Consider the following 21061-nt stretch of genomic DNA (forward strand, 5'->3'; position numbering starts at 1 on the left):
CCCATTGGCTGTCTCGGTGAACTGCTGTTTACATCATCAGTACTTACAGGGTGCAGTATGATCAAGTATGCAATCTGATTTTAGTCTTTTCCAGGTCTGGATTAAGTTTCAATACAACTAAAATGATATGTATCATATAAGTGTAGAGCAGACAGCCAGTGCAGTTTAGAGATTGTTGAACATGACTGAATTAATTCAAGGTGATTTTTTTTTTGTTTCCTATAAGTGAGTCTCTTCACTAAAGGGAGTTGGCAGTCATTTAAATTAAATTGTACTTTGCTGTTTGGTGTTCGTGCAACATCAAACTGCAATTACAGTATCAAATGTCTCAGAGGTGAATATATGCAGGTTTTTTTCTCATCATGTAAGAGCATGTATTCACTTGGAGAAAACCAACATCATGTAAAACAATGCTATATGGGTGAAAACTTTATTGGCGAGGACTTGGAAAAGAGTGATAATGGCTGATAATAAATTAATATAGTAAACATTCTAATTCTATCCTATCATACCCTGCCTTTATTTTCACAATAATATTTTAAAACGTATTATATGAATTTAAAATACTCAAAATGTATGCAGTGAGTGAAAGTGTAATCCTATATTAACTTCATCTGGATTTGATGTGTTAGAATGTAACATGCATGTTAACAATTGAATTTTAAAACTATTTATCAGATGTTAAATATGGTCTGAAATGTGTAGGATAGGAATCCTGCACTTAGCAGCGTTGATTACTGGCAGATTTTCTTGAAAATGAAACCCAAGTAAATGAGCGCTTTTAGCTTGATTTCCTGATTTGACATGTTCTGAAATTATGTCCAAAGATATTTCTGTGAACAAAGTGCTGTGTCATTTCATTCACAGAACTGCTGTGATACAACAACCAATGCAATACAACTGGATAAAGTTCTGGATAAAACTGAACATGCTTTTAGTGACACTCACTGGGCATTTCACTTTGAAAGTGTTGGGAAACATGCAAAATATCATTTTACAGAAACGTCGCCACAGGAATGTTTTTGCCAACCAATGGCAGACTCCCAGCAAACAGGGAATATTCTCTGAACTTTGACTAACGTTCTGGCAAGGTTCTCTCTAAGTTATGAACAAACATTCTTCCAGAAACATGAATAAAATGTTTGTTCAAAGTTGTCTGGTCTTTATTAATGTTCTCAAATCATTAGCACAACAATATTAATACATCGTTCATGGAATTTTTGTCTGAAATGTTTTTTTAATGTTCTTGTTTCAGAATGTTCAGAGAATGTTCCCATAATGTTTGCAAAATAATCAAATGCAATGTTCCCATACGGTATTGATTTTTGGGCTGATGGAGTGGTTGGAGATGAGCTTTGACTTTCTTTCCTTGGCTCAGGCAAGATGAGATTAAAGACGCCATCATGAAGACACACTTTCACAAACTCTCCCACTCCACCTCGTTTCTCATCAACTCCCCCTTAAAATTTGGAGTTTAAGACATCCGAACGACAGGGGTGGGAAGAGAGAAAGAGAGGGAAGAGATAAACTGTTGGATGCTTCATTACTCTTATTGTCATATTAACATTCAGGAGGCTTTAGCTTTGCAACGCACCCGGTTCAGGCATTAAAGGATCTCAATAATCCATACAAGTATGTTCATAAAAATCAGATTACAAAAGCATCGCTCCACCGCTGACAGTTATTGCAAATAAAGTGGAGAGAGAGAGGACAGCGGACAGTTATTGATGCCATTTTGTAGATGTGCGTGAGGGAGCGAGAGAGAGAGAGAGAAAAAAGAGAGGCGGAGAGAAAAAAAGAGAGAGAGTGTGGTGGTTTTATATGATGATATGGGAAGGTTGTCATGTGAGCCAATCACAGTGCCGGACCATTAACGCATCATCCAGGAAGTTCTAAATCAAAAGACTGAGTGACATGCTCTGCCACAGTGACAGGTTACAGTCTAATAAATCAACACTGCCAAGTACTTACCTTGTGCTTTTTTATATTTAAAGACGTGACACAATTAACCTCAAATTAGCATAATGACAATGTGCGAGAAAGTAATAGAGCGAAATTGGACATTGTTGGCTCTAACCCCTAACACGCTGAGGGATCTTATTTATTTATTTATTTTCATTTATCTGCATGCATGCGATTAGCCTTCCAGACGTCTAGGGAATTGCAGACATTTTACGAAAGTGTGAGCATCAAATGCGGGCTGGCAGAGGCAGTGACTTATTGATAGGGGCGTCAGCTTTAACCTTTGCTCACAGCCGAAGTCCAGTCCTGAGGGAACCGCAGAAAAATGAGCTTTGATGCCCCCGGCCAGCCCTCGCCCTTTAGAGAAAAAGAGAAAGAGAAGCGAGAGAAGGAGGCATGTTCAGTGAACTCCAAAGAGGAATCGATGAAGTGTTGTCCTTGGAGTCTTCTGCACTCTGGGCTGGTGTTAGTTGAGTGCAATTATAGGTCATGTGCCACTCAAAGTGTCTCATACTCATGAGATTACTGATCTTTAAACAACTGAGTTGTTGCTTTTGTTTGCTGCTCCTGACAGGTAGATTGAGACTCGCTGACACATTTGGGTCAGTCTTAAGGGCTGTTCACAACAAGAACAATAACTATAAAGATAACTATAATCACATTGGTGGCCAAAAGTGATGCCCGGCCTAGGAAAATTGACTACTTCACCCTTCTTTGAAAAATTATTAAAAAAAAATTTTTTTAAAAGATTTTGTAACCATATTCCATAGTTGTGCTTGGAGTCTAAATGTGCCGACATAATTTTTGGCCACACTGTCATACAAAGAAATTATGAACACATAAAATAACCAACAAAATATATATTACATTTTTGATGGTTTAAATGAACTGAATAATAAAGAACAAATATTAGGGCTGAAACGATTCCTCGAGTTACTCGATTACAAAAATTCCTCGAGGCAAGAACTCTGCCTCGAAGCCTCGTTAAATTCCTATGTAAAATGTAATTCACTATACGCGGATCTATACTATAGCGCGTGATACATTTTGAATTTATTTGGCACGATGGCGGAGAGTAAAGATGTCCATAAACGGCAGAGAATGTCTAAAGTTTGGGATCATTACATACTTAAAAAGGAAGAGAACAAGGTACAATGTGTCTACTGCGAAGTAGACCTGCATACCACAACAGTACGACTTCAATGATTCAGAATCTGAACCGAAAACATCCACTCTATGCTCTCACCAAGCGTCACTGAAACATAACCTAATGGTCTGTTCACACCGAACGCGAATAGAGCGTCAAAATACGCGTCAAAATACAAAATATCTTAGACGCTTAAACATTCGCTCGAGTTAAAATTTTTCAACGTGCGCGGAAGACGTTCGCGTCATTCGCGACGCCCGGCGCGAATGATGCGTCTATTCGCTTCTTTGCACTGACTTTGTATGTAATCTACTCGCGCAAATAATTTAAGTTGCGTTCGGTGTGTGAACCGCTTGACTTACACACACACACACACACACACACACACACACACACACACACACACACACACACAGACACACACGCATACACACACGCACATGCACCCTCGTCTCTCTCACGCGCCAGTCAGATCAATTGCGGCAATGCATCACATATGCTTAAACTTTCATGTAGCCACGCAACAAGTAATTTCAGCATGCATTCACTGTATACACCGCGACGTGATGGAGGAACAAATATTGTATTGCAGTCTTTGCGAGACCTTGTTTGTATGTCACGTCTTCCAAATAGTTACAGACAACAACAAAAAATGAAATTCCCCAGCCTGCTTCTCCAAATCCACTCGTACTTTTGGGGAAGACATTTTAATTGGCTACCAAAGTAATTGAGCATAGAACATTGTTGGCACTTATACTAAATGGGTAAAAATTGCAATAAATAGGCCTAGTTTTGGAGGCAAATGTTGGAGTTGGAATAAGTTTTTTTTTTTTTTTTTTTTGAGAAATAAAAGCCAAACGCTTGATCATTTTACAGCCACATCATTTTCGTTATGCATTATTTGTTTTAGTTGTTTAAAAACACACAAAAAATTATCCGATTACTCGATTAATCGATCGATTAAGTGCTAGATTAATCGATTACAAAAAGAATCGATAGCTGCAGCCCTAACAAATATGCCCTCCAGACATCACTTTTGGCCGCTACTGTATATCATGGATTCTGATTACCTGTTAATGTTTTTATCATTTATCAGCTGGAAAAAATCATTCAAAAAAGTGATTCCAACCACAATTCTTTATCCGTGCCATTATAGTTATAGTTGTGCGGTGCACTACAATTGTTTTATAATGATTTAGAACTATACATTTATAATTATACTTATCGTCCTTTGTGCGAACAGGCCTTTACTAAAGTCCTAATGGAAAGTCTTTGTGTAAGGGGGTTTTCACAGAACCTTGGCCCAAGTGTGATTGTTCCCGGCACCTTCGGCAGCGTCGGTCTGGTTTCACACAGTGTCTACACCGGACACAAGCTAATAGATCTCATTATAATCAGTGATTGTGTGATGAGTCACCGACGGCAAACTGATACCTTGTTCTGGTTCTGACATATTATTCACGTCTGCGCTACTGACACGGAGAAAACGTGGATTTATGGTCACTTTGGCACATCAACACGGTGTCAGACTTTTGAATACTAAAGTCAAACTCTATTGGAATAGACAAAGAACAGTGGAGTGAAAAAAAATCAAGGTTTAGAGAGCCGTTTAAAAAAAAAAGATTAGATAAAACTTGAACTTGAAACGCTGTGTCGTGTGTCAAGAAACCAACAGTCAAACATGTCCATCTAGCATGTGTTTAGATAGAAAAACAAAGGAAAAGCAGCATAGTGGAATACTTAAATGTGTTCTTCAAATCAGTCACTCACTCAGTTCCATATTTGTTATAATGCTGCCTTACACACATAGGCCATGACATTAACACCCACCAACCCACCGAATGCCTGTGTATTTCAGCAGTCGTGTGTAACACAGTCACTCCTACTAGCCACTTTGACAGGTTGAATTTTACATGTTATATATACATTTTTCAATTGTAGTCTTTTAAAAAGGCATCTGAAATAATAAATTAAGTGCAATGCAGTGTTGTCAAAAATAGAGATTTTTCAATACTGATACTGAAATGTCTAAAACGCTTCCAATACTCATTACCCTCAGTGCTCATTTATTTTTCTTATTGTGCTTAAACAGTCAAATACACACAGGATAATGTCAGAACACCAGTCTTGGCGAGTATTCGCATAAACACAGTCAGTTATGTTTTAAGTGAACATAAACCGTTGAGAAAGAAAATGCATGTGTAACAGTATCATGGATCCATGTGTCTGGTCTTAAAGTGACAGCAGCCTAAAATACCTGCTGCCAAATTATGAGATAATATTAAAATATCTATATAGCAGTTTTTCCACATGGTATCAATGTCAAAATTGTGGCCAGTAAAAAATGCTGAGTGGCTAGTAACTTTGGAAAACCACTAGCCACAGATGCTGGTGAGCAAAAAAGTTAATGTCAAGCCTTGATTATAAAGTAGCTGCCTATGAAGCCTGACTAGGCTTTGGAACAGAGTTTAGTCTCACATAATAAGACTTTAGCAAGCATAATCTCGTGTCTACATTGCAGCTTATTCCAATTCAATCACTTAAGGCCCCTGATGAAATGGAGAAAGTATATTGGGGCCTTTAGATTTGGCCAGTTAGTTGACGTTTTTTTTATGTCAGTTTGTTTCATTTGAAATGGGACATGTACGTCACAAACTTTGGCAAATCTACCAACAAGTTGTTCTTTGGACATGGGCCATTGAAGAAGTCTGTGGACTTGTAAACAGGGCTTTGTTTTCCGTCGTTCAATAAGAAACATGTATACACAAACTCCCGGAAATTTAGCAAAGCTAATCAGATTGGATTTCGCAAGAACTCCATTTTGTGCTCCAACATGCTTGAAATGGGCAGTGAACAGTCCGTTGGCACTCCACGACTGTGACGTCTGACATCTTGTCATCTTAACATTTGCATCAGGTTTATTTATTTCGGAATTGGAAGTGAGCCTTGAATATAAAACAATTGTTTGTGTTTCAGAAAGGGAAAAAGGATGTCAGAGGAGCGGTGGGTAATGCGGTTGATGCTGAGGGAGCAAGAGGGTGAAGGAGAAGGATAAATGATGAAAGTGGGAGGATCGGGAGGAGAGGGAGGGAGAGCGAAACAGCAGGAGACGGATAGGCCAGAAGATGGAGAGAGAGGGAAAGAATGAGAGATGTGATAGGCATCTCAGGGAGCCATCAAAAACTCCACTGTGGAGAAAAGAAGGGAAAAAAAGAGAACTGACAACAGCGGCGAGGGAGCAAACGTGTTTTGACAGACATTCTGCACTTGATGAAATCTTACCTTGCCACTTCGCTGAGACACACGAATACACTCCGAGACCTGACAAACACCCTGCTGCTGAATTATTCATGTCAGAAAACGCAATTATCCGGCACACTAATGTGGCCAGCGGCGTGAGAGCATTAAAACAACACCACACACACACACACACACACACACAAGCAATTCCATCTTGTAAACATAAAGCCCACCGCGTTCTTCTGCCTGCTGTCTGGTCTTCACTGGCCGCAGTTTAACTTTCCTTTTGATCTCCCAGTGTGCACTGCTGCGAGCACTCAGAAGACGTGTGTGTTTGCGACCGCTGCTAAGCCACAGTGATAAGCAGAGATTATATATCACCTTCTCTTCTGCAAAAGAAAGAAGTCATTGTGAAGTTTTCAACCACACCAGAGACGAGGAAACAAAGGAACCAAAATAAATAGGAATTTCATCCAAAGCTTTGGCTAAAGATGAGGCGTGTTGATTGACATTAGCATGTTCAGTCAAGTAACCGGTAGCAATATAGTGTTTTGACTGGGGATGCACACAAGTACCCTAGTACTTGGAAGAGGTAGCAACTTCACAATGTTTTGGCCAGTGTTTTGTGGTCTGGTTTGGGACACAAACGCTGCAGTGTGACGGAATAAAAGCCTGGCCTCACATCACCGCTGCCGTCCATCAGTCAAGCTCTTAAGTAGATAAAGAACTTATTTGTCAGTTCTTAACCTTCACAATACCCAGTCAAAGTGATAACACCATATTACCCTTTCTGTTGTGCATCATTTATTATTATTATTATTATTATTATTATTATTATTATTATTATTATTATTATTATTATTATTATTGAGTGTTCTACCACCAGCATTGTGTTTTTAAAGTGTTGTATTAATGACATAATAGTCCAACTTTTTTCCTGGAGACTCCTGTGTTCAGTTTGATTCTGTTTGCTACCGTTAAGCTATTTTTGAACAAGAATGCACCTCACTATGAAATACATTAAACTTCCTTAAATGGGTTCTATTAAGGTTTTTTTTTTTTTTTTTTTTTACATTTTCAACTTTCTTAAGTGTGTATTGTTGCTGTTTGAGCATGAGCTCAAAGCTCTGCAAAGTTACAAATTCGCTCCAGCGGGAGTTATTCTCCATATCAGTCTCAGTGTTTCTGAACTCCCTGAAACTTTACTCATTGTAGACTTGAGTTTTCTTTCAGGATTGAACATGTCACAATATATACCCTCATATAGGGCATTATTCAAGGAGACATCCATAGTAGTGGTGTCCGAAACCATAGTGGGCGTTATTGAGTGCACTCATTATATCCCAATTTGCACCGCAATATCAAGTTTACAGCCAATGTATACTTAAAGAACGTCTGAATTCGTTCCCTCGTTTTCATTCAGTCCTTCAAGTGATCAGTATTAGTGGACTAATCTAGGGAATAGGGATTGAGGGTTTAAGGGGTGATTTCTGATTCAGCCCTAGACTAAGCCCGAATTACAAAATAAATGATATGAAACAAAACCCAAATCCAATTGTGACACACACCTGTAGTCTTGACCACAGGAAGTCTCCATTGAGCTTGTTGAATTTGTTCATGGTAAACTTGATAGATCAGAAGGAAATCTCTGAGCAGTTTTGAGTTGGTTTGTTTGAAAAACTTGATGTCAAAGCTTGAAATGCATTATTTTTAGACTCAACTTCCCAGAAAATAACCCTATGAATGACGATGAGCTTTTTGTTTTGATGTTCCAATAATGCACCCATCTGTAGTCAATTGCAACTCTCTCCAAGTTGGAGTAGATGCTCACGACTTTTGGCTTGTTCAATAACCGCAACTCGTCAATCCAATGCAAAATCTGGCAAAACGGTCCAGATGACAGCGTGTACGGGAACGTCGTTTCAGCTCGGCACAGAATAGTAATTAAACACTACATTAAATTCCTCTTCATGACCAGTTCAGACTTTTCACGGATCCATTAGAGGCTGAATCTGCCAAGCTAAGAGAATCTTAATTGCGCAATTAATTTAAACGCTGATGTCTACTGACAGTTGGATTTATGGTGTCTATTGAGGCCAGATCCAGACAAATGTGTGACAGGTTCTATTTTAATACCGCTGACGAGTTGGCTTGATATCCCGAGAGTGACGCCTATTTTGCCAGTCATCTGAAAATCTGCTGTTTTTCAGAACTTGTTTCAGAAAAATGCAAGTTATTGTTATTGAGTTATTGTTGCTCATTTCCTGTTATGTTCCAATTTCTCTCACTTCACTGAGGAGCCTTTCTATTTTTAATTGTGGTTTGGAAGGATTTTGTGAATGCTAAATTGTTAGGAATCGACAACAACAATGCAACTTTTGTTTTCTCAAATGGTCACAATTATTCTCAGCAGATAATATCTTCGTTTTTCAGAATCACTTTGTACACTCCCACTCTGTGTACTTGGTCTTTTCCAGTGCCAACAGAAAGGGCAAGTCACAACATTTATTTCCCCATGCTGCCATATTTGTCTTGAATCTGTTCACTGGATGTGGGAAACTTTAGTTACTCACAGGGGGAAGAAATCAAATCAGCATGTTACCTGGACACTAGAGCTGCTGTTAAATGAGAGATTGCTGGATGTGTTGATGGGAATTGTTGAGGGAGCTCTTTTGTGAGCTCTGGAAAGTTGGAAGTATGTTTGTTCCTGCTCAACAAGTGCCTGTGATTGCCCAAGAGCTGTAGCAATCATACACACACAGCCTTAAAACACTGACAGCATGAGTGTGTTCACTATGGCATACTTACTACCTACTGCTTTTAAAGGAAGTAGTATGCAGTATGGCATGTCATGCACATCTTCCTCTTGTATGATATATCTAAGAGAAATGCACATGTTTTCAGCATCAGCATGAAACACTGGACACATTGTTGTGTCCGTCAACACGTCAAGTAAACATGTGTAAAATTGAATTTTTTGTCTGTTGCAGTGCATCTCTCTGTTGTTGAGCTTCACACCATGATTGTCAAGTTAAAAGAAGCTGAACTTTTAAAACATACACTTATAAAGTTAAATGTATGCTAGGAAGTAACATGACAATCACAATTCTGAGTGCAAATAGGTTCAAGCAATAAGACCAATTGTAATGTAGTGCGGACATATGTCATCATTGTCTACATTTTTGATGCTTTGAAATTTAACATACTTTGAAATTTAAGATTTTTTTAATTTAATCTTTAAAAAAAAGTCTAAAATTTACAAAAAACAAATTTCCCTTAATAAAGTTTTTTTTTCTTTCTTAACTCTTCGGGGTCGCCGATCCCGCCGGCGTGATCAAGTTACATGACCAGTTTAAGACGTCGAAGCATAAAAACAAAGTCACGTTGAGCGCTGCCGTCCACTTCTGTCGAAAGTGCTGGCTTGAAATTCTATTTTACTTTTTGTTTTGTGTTGATAGACCAAGTAAAAACGGAGATATGATCATTTAAACTTTATATAAAAAAATACTGACGCGTTCGTAAAAGAACGCAAGATGGGATGCGACAGGCGTTGCATTTATTCTAATAACTTCGTCGGTTTTTGTCATAAAACAAAACGGAGAAAAATGTGTGAATCTGCTGACTCTGCTATTCAGGCTGCACATTTTAGGGAATGGAGGAGGAGCCAACTGAGCTAAGACGCAAAATTGAAAGGCAGAGGATTTACGGAGTTGATAAAGATAGACATATATACGTTATATATATAGAGAGAGATTATTGCTAGTTTTTGGAAGAGTTTGAGTAGATTTTGAGAGTAGTTTAGGAGTAGTGTAGATAGTTTAGGTAGTTTAGGAGTAGTTTAGGTAGTTTAGGAGTAGATTTAGCTAAACTGTTTTGAGGAGAGGCACAGATAAAAAATAAAAATAAAAAACACCTGATATTTGCTGTAAATAGTTGTATGTATAATTTGATTTTGTGTTCATTTTACCTATTGTATGGTATATTTGCACTATTGAGGAACCCCTCTTACTCAAGGAATGAAATCCCTGTAATGTAGATATCTGTGTAATTGTACATGAAGTGTTTTGTAGAGTTTCTAAGCAAAAAAGAAAAGAAAAAACGCCTATTGCCAAACCTGCTTTTTGCTGCATATAGTTTAATTTTATCTCAATTTTAAATTTTTTATGTTGTATTTGCACTATTTGCGAACCCTCATACTCTGGGAATGCAAGGCCTTAAATATAGCTCTCTGAATAATTGTGTGCACAACATTTTTTAAAAAGTGGCTGAGCTAGAAAGAAAGAAAAAAAGCCTATGGCTACACACGCTTTTTTTTGTAAATCATATTTTTTTTGTATATAGGTTGATTATATCTGAATTGTACCTGTATATGTTGACATTTACAACTTGTGTTTACATTTTAAACCTTTTAAAATGCTTCATTGAGCATGTTTGTGTTTTTTGTAGTAGAAAAGCTATAATTTTTCTATTCGGATTTTGTGTTTTTCGTGTGATTTTGGGTCCAGTATGTTGATAGAGTACATCAAAGTGAAAAACTAATTGTCTGATCATATAGGTGATGTTGTGCTGAAAAAAATTATACCAAACATTGGTATGGTAAACATTTTTTTATGTTGCAAAATTTTAAAAAAATAAAAGTACTCAAAAACGGCCAAAATAGCCCAAGACTCCGAAGGGTTAAAACGCACTGCTTTGTAATGTATTTATTATAATTTAATATTTTTCATTGTATGATTTATTTTTTAAATGATTAATTATGGACAGCCAGTACAGACCAAATTTTATTATTATTAAATCAATACTTTTAATTGTTTTTATACTTAAAATGCTATGAATAAAATGTATGTACAATTTATGCATCTATCTACTTTTTTGTAAATTTAAAATATACAACATTTTCATCACATAGTAAAAAACATCCACTTCTTTCTTTGTTTGTTTGATCGTTCATAAACGTATACCCTTTGTTAGCATTTTTTCGTTTGTTTCAAAAGTTGGGTTATTTTTTGCTTTGTTCGATCTTTTATTTGTTCTTTGTTAGTTTCTGTTGTTTCTTTCTTTCTTTCTGGAAGGGAGAGTGAATGGAGAGTAAATGGACTCCCTCAGTCTATTTTTTTCTAACATTTGAAAACGCAAAATGTGCGAAAACCGACCAAATCTGAATTCATACATGTAATTGATTATTTTTATTCATAAAATGCTATGGAATGTATAAAGCCTTTTTACAGACATTTTACTTTTTACATTTAAAATTTTCACCAGATAAGAGAAAAAAATTAGAGGATTTTCATACTATTAAATGAAGTATGCAGTACACAGCATAGAACAGTATGCATTAAGCAGTACAGAAGTGTTTCCTTGTAAGTTTTACTAATTTAGGGTACGTCTACATTAATCCGGATACATTTGAAAACGGTGTTTTCGTTTAAAAACGCTCTCCGTCCACACTAGCGTTTTCAGGCGTTTCAGTGTGGATGAGAAACTTTTGGAAAACGTCTGAAAACGCTAAATTCACCTTATACTGCGCATGTGTAAAACCTCACAAAAGCTCACTGAGATAATACAGCCGGAAAAATAAATAATAAAGTTATCACTCAATTCTTTTGACAGGATAATTTTATTTAGGAATATCCCCCAGTCACTTATGTGTCCAGGTTTCACTGTCACGGTTCGGTCTAAAACGCGACTGCGTTCATGTTTTGCCGCAGGACAGCAAATGCGAGTGAGTTTTCTGCCATCTTTGCAGGACTGTGATATGAAGAGTGTGCAAAGTAACATATTTAGCAACTGTGTGAAAGTGAATAGCACATAACAGGCACAATACCCGTATAAACATGAGTAATATCTATGGGTTCAATATGCATCATTTGACTAAACTTACGTCATTGTCTTAAATACTTCCGTTTTGACAGTCCGCACTACAACACGAAAAGTCTCAGCGTGGACAGAAGGCCGAACCGGAGAGAAAAAGATGCGCTTTCAAACGAAAACGTCTTATTCCCTGTTTACACGAAGGGAAGACACAGATATTCCCCTGCGGTTTGGCCTCTCATTTACACGAAAACCCCGTTTTTATCACAGAAAATGATTATTTCTAAAAACTCCGGCCAAAATGGAGATTTCTGATAACGCCGGTTATGTGTTGCCGTGTCAACTGTGAGAAACGGGGTTTTAGGTTCTCAAACGTCACATTATCCGCCAGAAAATGCTTAACGTCACGTGAGCGCCCGGTTTGGCATAGTTATGATGGCGCTCGACGGCATATTTATGCGGGTTGATGTAAATGACAGCTTTTTTGAAAACGATGTTGTGTGCACGATGTTATTAGTGAAAACGGAGGGGGGGAAATATTAGTTTCTCTAAATACCCGGCTATGTGTAACTGTGGCCTTAATGTGGACAAGGCCTCAAATGAAATTTTTTGCAGGATATGTTGTATCCACAGCTGTGCGCAGGTCTGCTGTGATTTTAAGACTGGTGTGTGTGTGTGTGTTGATTGCAGACGAGTGTTTTTCAGCTCTGATTGCTGACGAGCCGCTCCAGAAACAGAAATGACACTCTAATGTGAGTTTTACCGGCAAAAGGCTCTACGCTGCGTGTGTCCAGATCGGTTTTGTTTTCATCCCATCTGACTGTTTCCATAGCAACGGGCAGTCGAGGAAGTGCGCTTGGGCAGGAGGGCACAGGTTGATTAAGATAATTGGCCCCTTTCTTATTCAATGGGTGTGTCTCTGTGGTTTTGACCCAAATTACAGCCGGTTTGTTTCATCTGTCAGATCCCTGACCGCATCCCGTCTGTCTCCACCCCTCCGAAACCCTCAGAGAGAATTAATAAGACGAAGACCAAACTGTCAGTGGAAGTCACAGTCTGATGGCCTCGTCTCTTTATCCTGGGCGGCGTGTTCTTCTCTAAAAGAGCTTCTGATATAATGATCTGTCTGTCAACGTCCTCTTCTTAGTTCTCATCTTAGTCACAGTGAGGTAACTCGCTACAACTCCTGCTTACGCGGTGTAAAAGTCCCAGTCTCCGTCCTGGCAGCCGTTAGCATGGGTGTTTCATCTGAGATGCCGTGACGGTAACATGAGAACGGAGCCAAGATCGCTATCAGGATGTATTTGGGACTTGGCAGTCTTTTTTAACAGCGCCTGAATTATCACGTTCACTGGGACCTTGGCTCTCTCTCTCACTCCTGCCTGTACTGTAAGACCCTTAAATCACTGACCACTTATTCACTGAGGAAAAATGAAAAGTCTTTGAAAGTTCTCAACAAGGTCTGTATGGTAACTTATTTCTTTTTGTAAGACGCAAGAAATCTTGCATACGCAAACCATTCGATTCCTCACACCGTTATGTAGACTTACATGGTAATAATATATCAGCATGCATCTCTGGGTGAAAATGAGACACAATTATTGTAAATTAAATCATTATTAAGTGGTGTGACTCCTATGTTGGAACTAACAACAGGTTGAAAGAAGGTAAAACTAAAGTTCTGCATGGAGTTACAGCGCTACAATAAATGAACAGAAATTCAAGCAAGTCTGAAACTACAATCAGAAATCAAAGCTGATTCATATGTCCTGAAGGTGTCCTCATAAACGCTGGTTTTGACACCGCGGGTCAAAAAACCTCCAAAGCGGAAATTGTGACATCCATTACCCGCTCATCCCCGTCTCTTCTCCTCCCAGAGCCCGTGTGTTTTTCAGGATAGTCGAGCATTGAGAGCCACTCTCTCTTTAAGCACAAACCCTGGCATCCCTACTGTGAAAATTACCACAACCGTCTCCATTAGCCAGACTGGCACGCTTAAAGTTCAATTGCTTGTTCAAACCCCTTTTACTTCCCTTGAAAATGTTCCCTTGTTGTTTCCCCTTTCCCTGTTTGCCCCCCCCCCCCCCCCCCCCCGTCACCAGCGCTTTTGTGGGTTGCATTTACAACATAGCAGTTTGCGGTGCTAAACCCCAAGCCAAGCACTACCATAATTAAACCTAATATTGCAAAGTGCATCGGAAGACAATAGCATTCTGCTAGCGTTTTTGTTTCACAAAACAGTTTTGAGCTGCCACCTGTTTTTGCTTAGCACTTTTTTCTCTCAGCTGTGACAGCAATTAGCCTAGCTGTTCATATGGAGCGTGCGCTGCTCTAGCGCTGTACGGGCCTGATAAACACGCCAGATTAGAGCCGGTTTGGGACATGAGAGCTTGCTGAGAGCATGTGGTGAAGTCAAGCACAGTTAGGTCTCGGACTCGCTGTTCTCCTCGTAGCAGAACGTGTTTATATGTACAACAAAACACTGGTAGTGATCAAAAATAGGCTGATTATGAGACATAAAGTCTGCTGTAGGTGTATTGTCAGCTCATTACGTATAATCAAAGTGGTGTTGCAAACATTTTTCAGTTTTTTCGTTTGACCTTCTTCATTGGGAATGTGATTCCTTGTAAAAATGTGTAAATGAGGTGTTTGGCTTCACCTCTCCAACCATTCGTGTCACCTTGACTTTAGGTGCTGACAGTTCTTTCCCTCCTCGCTTTCAGAGTCTCATCTAATCTCTTTTTCTCTCTCTTTCTCTTGTCTTTGGGTCTAATTGTACCTGAAAGTCTTGAATGTGCATTAGTCAGTGTTTAATATGCGGGCTTTATCAGAAGGTGGCGGGCCAAAGAAACAGTGGTGAGAAATTTCATGTTACTTATCATGCACAGGCCTTCTTTGCAATTACATACTTGACTGATTTCTTTTAGCCTCTTAAATTCATTTCCAATGACCTTTATTTCGTTTCCCCGTTTGGGCGAGAAAGTTTCAGCCTTGCTAATTGTTTCAAACCTTTGCAGCAGTTTGAAGCCAGAGAGCAATATTTATATTTTCATTTCTTTCTTTTCCTTGTTTTATTAATTCCTTCCTTCCTTCTGTAATGTTGTTAATTCTTTCTTTAGTTTTTTTTTTAATGGAGCCTTTAAAGGAAGGAATAAAAACGTATACGTTTTTAAAAGCATTGACATATAATTTCGTTAGCCTCATAGCATAATTGCCTAAGTCATATTTCAATGTTTTTATGCTAGGCAATTATGCTATGAGGCTAACGATTTTTCATTTTTCACATGTCAATGCTTTTGCATTATCTCGTTCCCCCAAGAAACTTTGATTTCTTTCCGAGCGAACGCAAAGACTCTTAGGGCAACGCAAAACGTAAAGAAAAAACCCCGCAAGAAAACGCCTCTCATTTGTTTTTGTTTTTTGCTGTCTTCAGTTGTTGTTTATTTTGAATAGTTGAGTTCTGTTTTTGGTTTGTTTGTTCGTTCAATACTTTATTCTTTCTTCTGTTCATTGTTTTTGAAAGTGTTTCTTTCTTGTTTTGTTTTTTTGTTTTGTTTTGTTTGTTCATTCATTATTTTTTTTAAAGTGTTTATTTCTTTCATTAGATCTTTTTTGTTCTATATTTCTTGTTTATTCGTTTCTTCATATGTTTTTAGTTTTGTGTTCTTTTTCTTTCTTTCTTACTTACATTTTTTATTTTCATACTGTGTTAGGTTTTTGTTTGTTCTTCCTTCCCTTGTTTCTTTTTTGTTGTCTTCACTTAATCTAAATTTGTTCATCCTTTTCGTTAGTTGTTTATTTTGAATGTGTTTAGACTTTTGTTTTGGTTTGTTTGTTTGTTTGTTTGTTTTTCATTCAATAACACTTCTGTTAGTTGTTTTGAAAGTATTTTTTATTTTAAAGGGGTGGTAAAGTATGATTTCACTTTTCTAACTTTAGCTAGTGTGTAATGTTGCTGTTTGAGCATAAACAACATCTGGATCAAACATCAAAGCAAAGGGAGATATTTGCTTTTAAAGAAAAGGTCTACAAACAACGGCAGTTAGGGACTACACCACATTCCTACCGGGGTTAGTGACATCAGTAACCCTAAAATGTACATAAGCCCCGCCCCCGGAACACGCAGTCCATGTTGAGAAGAGGAAAAGTTGTTGTATGAGAGTGTATTTGTGAGTCAGCTCAAACTTTAGCATCCTTCTTTTCACATGCAATAAAACGACACTCTATGTGCATCTCACAACAGTTCCTATACGAGCGATTTATAGATTATCATGACAGGATATGCTAATTGAAGATAGTTAACTCCACATCAGCAACATAAATTAATCAACTAACCATTCAGAGACGTCCTGTTGCATTCTACATGTTTCACTTCTTCTTGAGTCTCTCCATCTTTGTCTGACTCTGTTTAACATTAAAGGCAGAACAGCTTCTGTCATTTTAGTGTGTCTGCGTGAGGTAATCGCAGCGGCTAACACACACGAGCTCTTGAAAGAAACCCCGCCCTCTGCAGCAGCTCATTTGCATTTAAAGGGCCAGGCACCAAACGGTGCATTTTGTTAACCCTCAAAAAGAGACAACTTTAACATGCTATATAAAAATATCTGTGGGGTATTTTGTGCTAAAACTTCACGCACACACACACTCTGGGGACATCAGAGATGTATTTTACATCTTGTGAAAATGCCATTTTACCACCCCTTTAATAGATCTTTTGTTTATTCTTTGTTTCACACTTTCATCCGTTTATTCAAAATTTTTAGTTAGTTTTTCCTTTGTTTCTATGTCCATTTTTCTTTCTTTTTCTTTCTTTCTTTCTTTCTTTCTTTCTTTCTTTCTTTCTTTCTTTCTTTCTTTCTTTCTTTCTTTCTTTCTTTCTTTCTTTCTCTCTCTCATCAGTCCCAATGGAGTGAGAGTGAACGACAGATGTCTGCTCTTCTCTCTCTCTCTCTCTCTCTCTCTCTCTCTCTCTCCGTGTTTGTACCGTGTTCAGACGCTGTGTTATCTCTCATGCGCTTTTCTCTTCATTGTCTGTGCACTGACAGTATAATTCAAGCTCACTCTGGAAACAAAAGCATGTAATGAATGCACACCATCCAGTCTTGCTTATAAATGAATTAATTAGTAGCGAGCACAATGGGCCAGGTCGAGCTGCATGCTCTTCTTATAACGTGCCATCGTCTGAAAGAAATGTACAGTGTTGTGAATGCTTTTGACAATGAACCAGCGGTTTGTAACACAATTTCAGACCTTCAAGCAAACTGTTGCATGTTATAAAACTTTGAGGTCAGAGACTGTTAACCTGTAGCGCTGGCTTAAAGCCACTTCTTTCAGAATGACTGCATGTTGAAGCTGAGATCTCAAAGGTGGTGTGCTTTACTGTTTAAAGGAGCTTAGCTTTTACTCAAGATCTTAAGTCACTCCAGGAGGATTATACCCGCTATATTCAGTGCTGCCTGCTAATGCACTAACAAACACGCTCGTAATAGACATTTGAATAAGAATATGCACCATTTGGTAATTTTGCGCATGCATATTTCACAACTGGTTTAAGTTGGTCACGCAGATTCACCAACAGAAATGACTAGTATTTTTTTTTTTGCCTGCAATATTTCACCATAGGTAATTATAATAGTTAAGTTGCCCCACACATTCATGCAAACTGTTGAGGAAAGGTGTGCTTTTACTTTTCACACACAGGTTCATTTGTTCATTCATTCATTCATTTAGGATTTTTTTCCTTTACTTGTCTTTTGTTTGTTCTTTATTACTTTGTTGGTTAGTCTTTTGTTCGTTCTTTCTCACATTTATTTGTTTGTCTGTTCACTTGTTTTGTTTTGTTTTGTTATTCATTCCAAACTGTATTACACTTACACTCTTGCTTTTTGACGGCAAGTTTTGGTTGATTGACTTATTAATATAATCTTGGAACTTTCTCAATTCCTTTTGATTTATCAGCACAAATTCTTAGAGTATCATAGAGTTGTCATTTTGCCAAGGATTATTATAGAGAGAATGGTACCAAAATCTCTGACCTCTATAAATATATGATCATCTAAATAACTCGCCCATCAAAGTAAGGGAGTAATTGTTCCTTTACATTTAGGGATTTAATTGTTTAAATTTTAAATATTCCAATTCCGTTTCTGCTTATCGATTCCGATTCTTGTCGATTCATAATTTCGATTCCAATTAGGTAAAAAAAGAGAGAAATCATTCAGATTTATGCTAAGTTGTATTGCATCTAACATTTCATTGCATACCATGAACAAAAATCAACTGGATAAAGAATACTTACACAAGGAGCTTTTGCATATGGTTTAAAAGTACCGTAGCAAAAACAAACTAGCCTAACTAATTTATATTTCAAGCATTATTAAAGATAAGTAAACACTCAGTAATTAAAAGCAATCGCACAAATGAATACAACTGAACAAAGTTATGTGCGATAAGGTTCAATATATAGAAGGAAGAAGACAGACTGAGACAAGTGCTTTTATTCACTCAAAGAAATATAAACAAACAAAGTGCGCTTCCATAAACTCTTCCCAGCAGAATGAACATGCACGAGTTCTCAGTCCGGTCTCTCTCTCCCGTTTCCCATTTCCGGGTGGCTTTATCCGGTCTAACTTTAATATGTTTAGGTATTCAGGTACAGAAACTGTAATCAAATGCAAAACAACTCTACAGTTTATAAATAAAATATATATTACAAATATAGTTTTGAATAAAAAGTTATTCAGTCAAGAACAAGTGAAATTTATCTTTGTCTTTTGTTGTTTGATTAGTCTTTTTATAGAGACTGCAGTAGGAATATTATGCTACTGTCACTTTAAGAGCTGTACTGATCCAATATACTGATACACATGCACTTTATTTTTCAACTGTTCATAACCAACCGAGTTTATGAGGATATTTTGACATATTTTTGTGTGTATTTGTACGTTCAAGTGCAAAAGGACGCAGAACTCAGTTTAGAATCGCTCACGGCTTTCTGTGCAGCACAGGAACAGCGTGTGAGTCTTCTTGTACTTGAATGGTTTAAAATCACATTAAAATGCACACAAAGGAATCAATAAGAGGAATCTAATTTTGAATTTGATAACTATCCCATTCCTGGTCTTAAGTATCCAATTCCAGAATTGAAATCAATTTTGATTCCCAGCCCTAGTCTTTACTGACAGCTCTGGAAACTCACGAGTGCTTAAAATGTTTCTCGGTTGCCATGGAGTAACCGACAAAAACAATGTCGAGAAATGGCCTACAACTCGCAAAGATGCTTCTTCATTCAAAAACTGCACTGTTTCTATCCATAATGCATATCAGTGCTAGAGTGAGCCAGTGAGAGGCACTTCATTGTGTCAGTCTGAAAGACTGGTGTCCTCTCTGCGTACTTGTGCGTGATGGGAACTAAATGAGTGGCTGAAAATCACACGCGTGAAAACCGTGTTAGCGCTGCATGTGTTCTTCCTGGCACCTTCACCTGGTTGTTGGTTCTTGGTTCTTAACCTGAGAGCTGCTATTGTCTGCTGAGAGCCACCTGGGTTGCCATAGCAACTGCTCGGGCACGGGATGATGGTGTGTGTGTGTGTGTGTGTGTGTGAGGTGTATTATGAAAGGAAGGAGAGATAGGGGCCTCACCTGAATGCTTGGCTGAATCTCTATAACTCATCTCCAGCTTCTTTGCTCTCGGCAGCTGGACTAAAGCCAAGCACCTGGCATTCTTCAACGGTGTGTGTGTGTGTGTGTGTGTGTGTGTGTGTGTGTGTGCTGAACCTTTCTTTAAACACATTACTTTTGCTTTTAATGTATACAAGTGCTACCGAGAGTGGATTTTTCCCCAATGTATCAATCTTTTAATGACTTCCCTGATGGAAAGTTCTGGTTTTGGAACACGGTAGCGGATCCAAAGTGTGTATTAGCTGTGACCAAGATGATCTACTAGGTTTAAACTAGGTCCAGTTGTTCATAGACCAGTCAGAAACGGTTGTAGTGTCCAAATGCACACTATACGCACACTATTTGCTGCATAAAGCTGGTTTTCTTAGGATTTTCTAACAATGTAAATCTGAAATTTTCACTGATATGGAAGTGTATTTATATCATGGGTTTGAATCTACACTGTAATTTGATTTTCCTGTGAACAACAGGAGATCGTCCACTTAATGGGTGCCAAGACAATTCCCCATAGAAACCACTGTAAACATCTTGTTTAATGAGTCATGTGATCCTGCTGTGTTAATCTCCTCACCTCTCAGTTCAGCACTCTGTGATTCAACTGGAAAGCTATAATGTGTTTGTTTTTTGTGTTCATATTATATTCATTGTGTTGATCTTTAATAGCATGTTATTCATGTATCAGCTTTGATTATATATAGTGTAAATAGTGTGTAATTTCTACAACACTTACGTTCGCCAAATAGAACTGCAAAAATAGTAGGTATTCTTCAATCGTAAACACTTTCCCCATCTGTCATTGGTCGAAACAGACCCATAGCCCCGCCCTAAACTCTTGCCATTGGTTAAGTTGTCGCTAGGTTGGGATATGCCTACTTCAATGCGATATAGTATGCAAAAAATATGCAAGCTCAGTAGCTTGTCCTAATTCACATTTTTTAAATAAACATTAGGTAAAAAGTCCCCGGATGACCTACTTATTCCGGTGAGATTTTAAATCGTGCATCCGATGGACACTTTACTCTCCCATGAGGCCACGGGAGAGGTTTTTTGTACAGTATGGTGAGAAACAACATAACTGATATCATAGGTCAAATAACAATGACAAAATGGCGGACTGTAGTACGTCTGAATTTCGTTCATACACTACACACACTCATTCCATACAGATCATACTTTTTTAACAGTCATAAAGTAAGTTTCAAACCAAATGTAGTACCTACG

General features: G+C 38.0%; 1 protein-coding gene across 1 annotated transcript in view; it reads left to right on the forward strand.

The window, feature by feature from the left end:
- The window catches only part of pard3aa (par-3 family cell polarity regulator alpha, a), a 466122-nt gene that overhangs the window by 206174 nt on the left and 238887 nt on the right, over window positions 1-21061 (forward strand). The gene's annotated exons all lie outside the window — the stretch shown is intronic.

This window comes from Siphateles boraxobius, unplaced genomic scaffold, assembly GCF_051911475.1.
Source record: "Siphateles boraxobius isolate OS27281-9 unplaced genomic scaffold, OSU_SipBor_1 171, whole genome shotgun sequence".
In the NCBI taxonomy this organism is placed as follows: domain Eukaryota; kingdom Metazoa; phylum Chordata; class Actinopteri; order Cypriniformes; family Leuciscidae; genus Siphateles; species Siphateles boraxobius.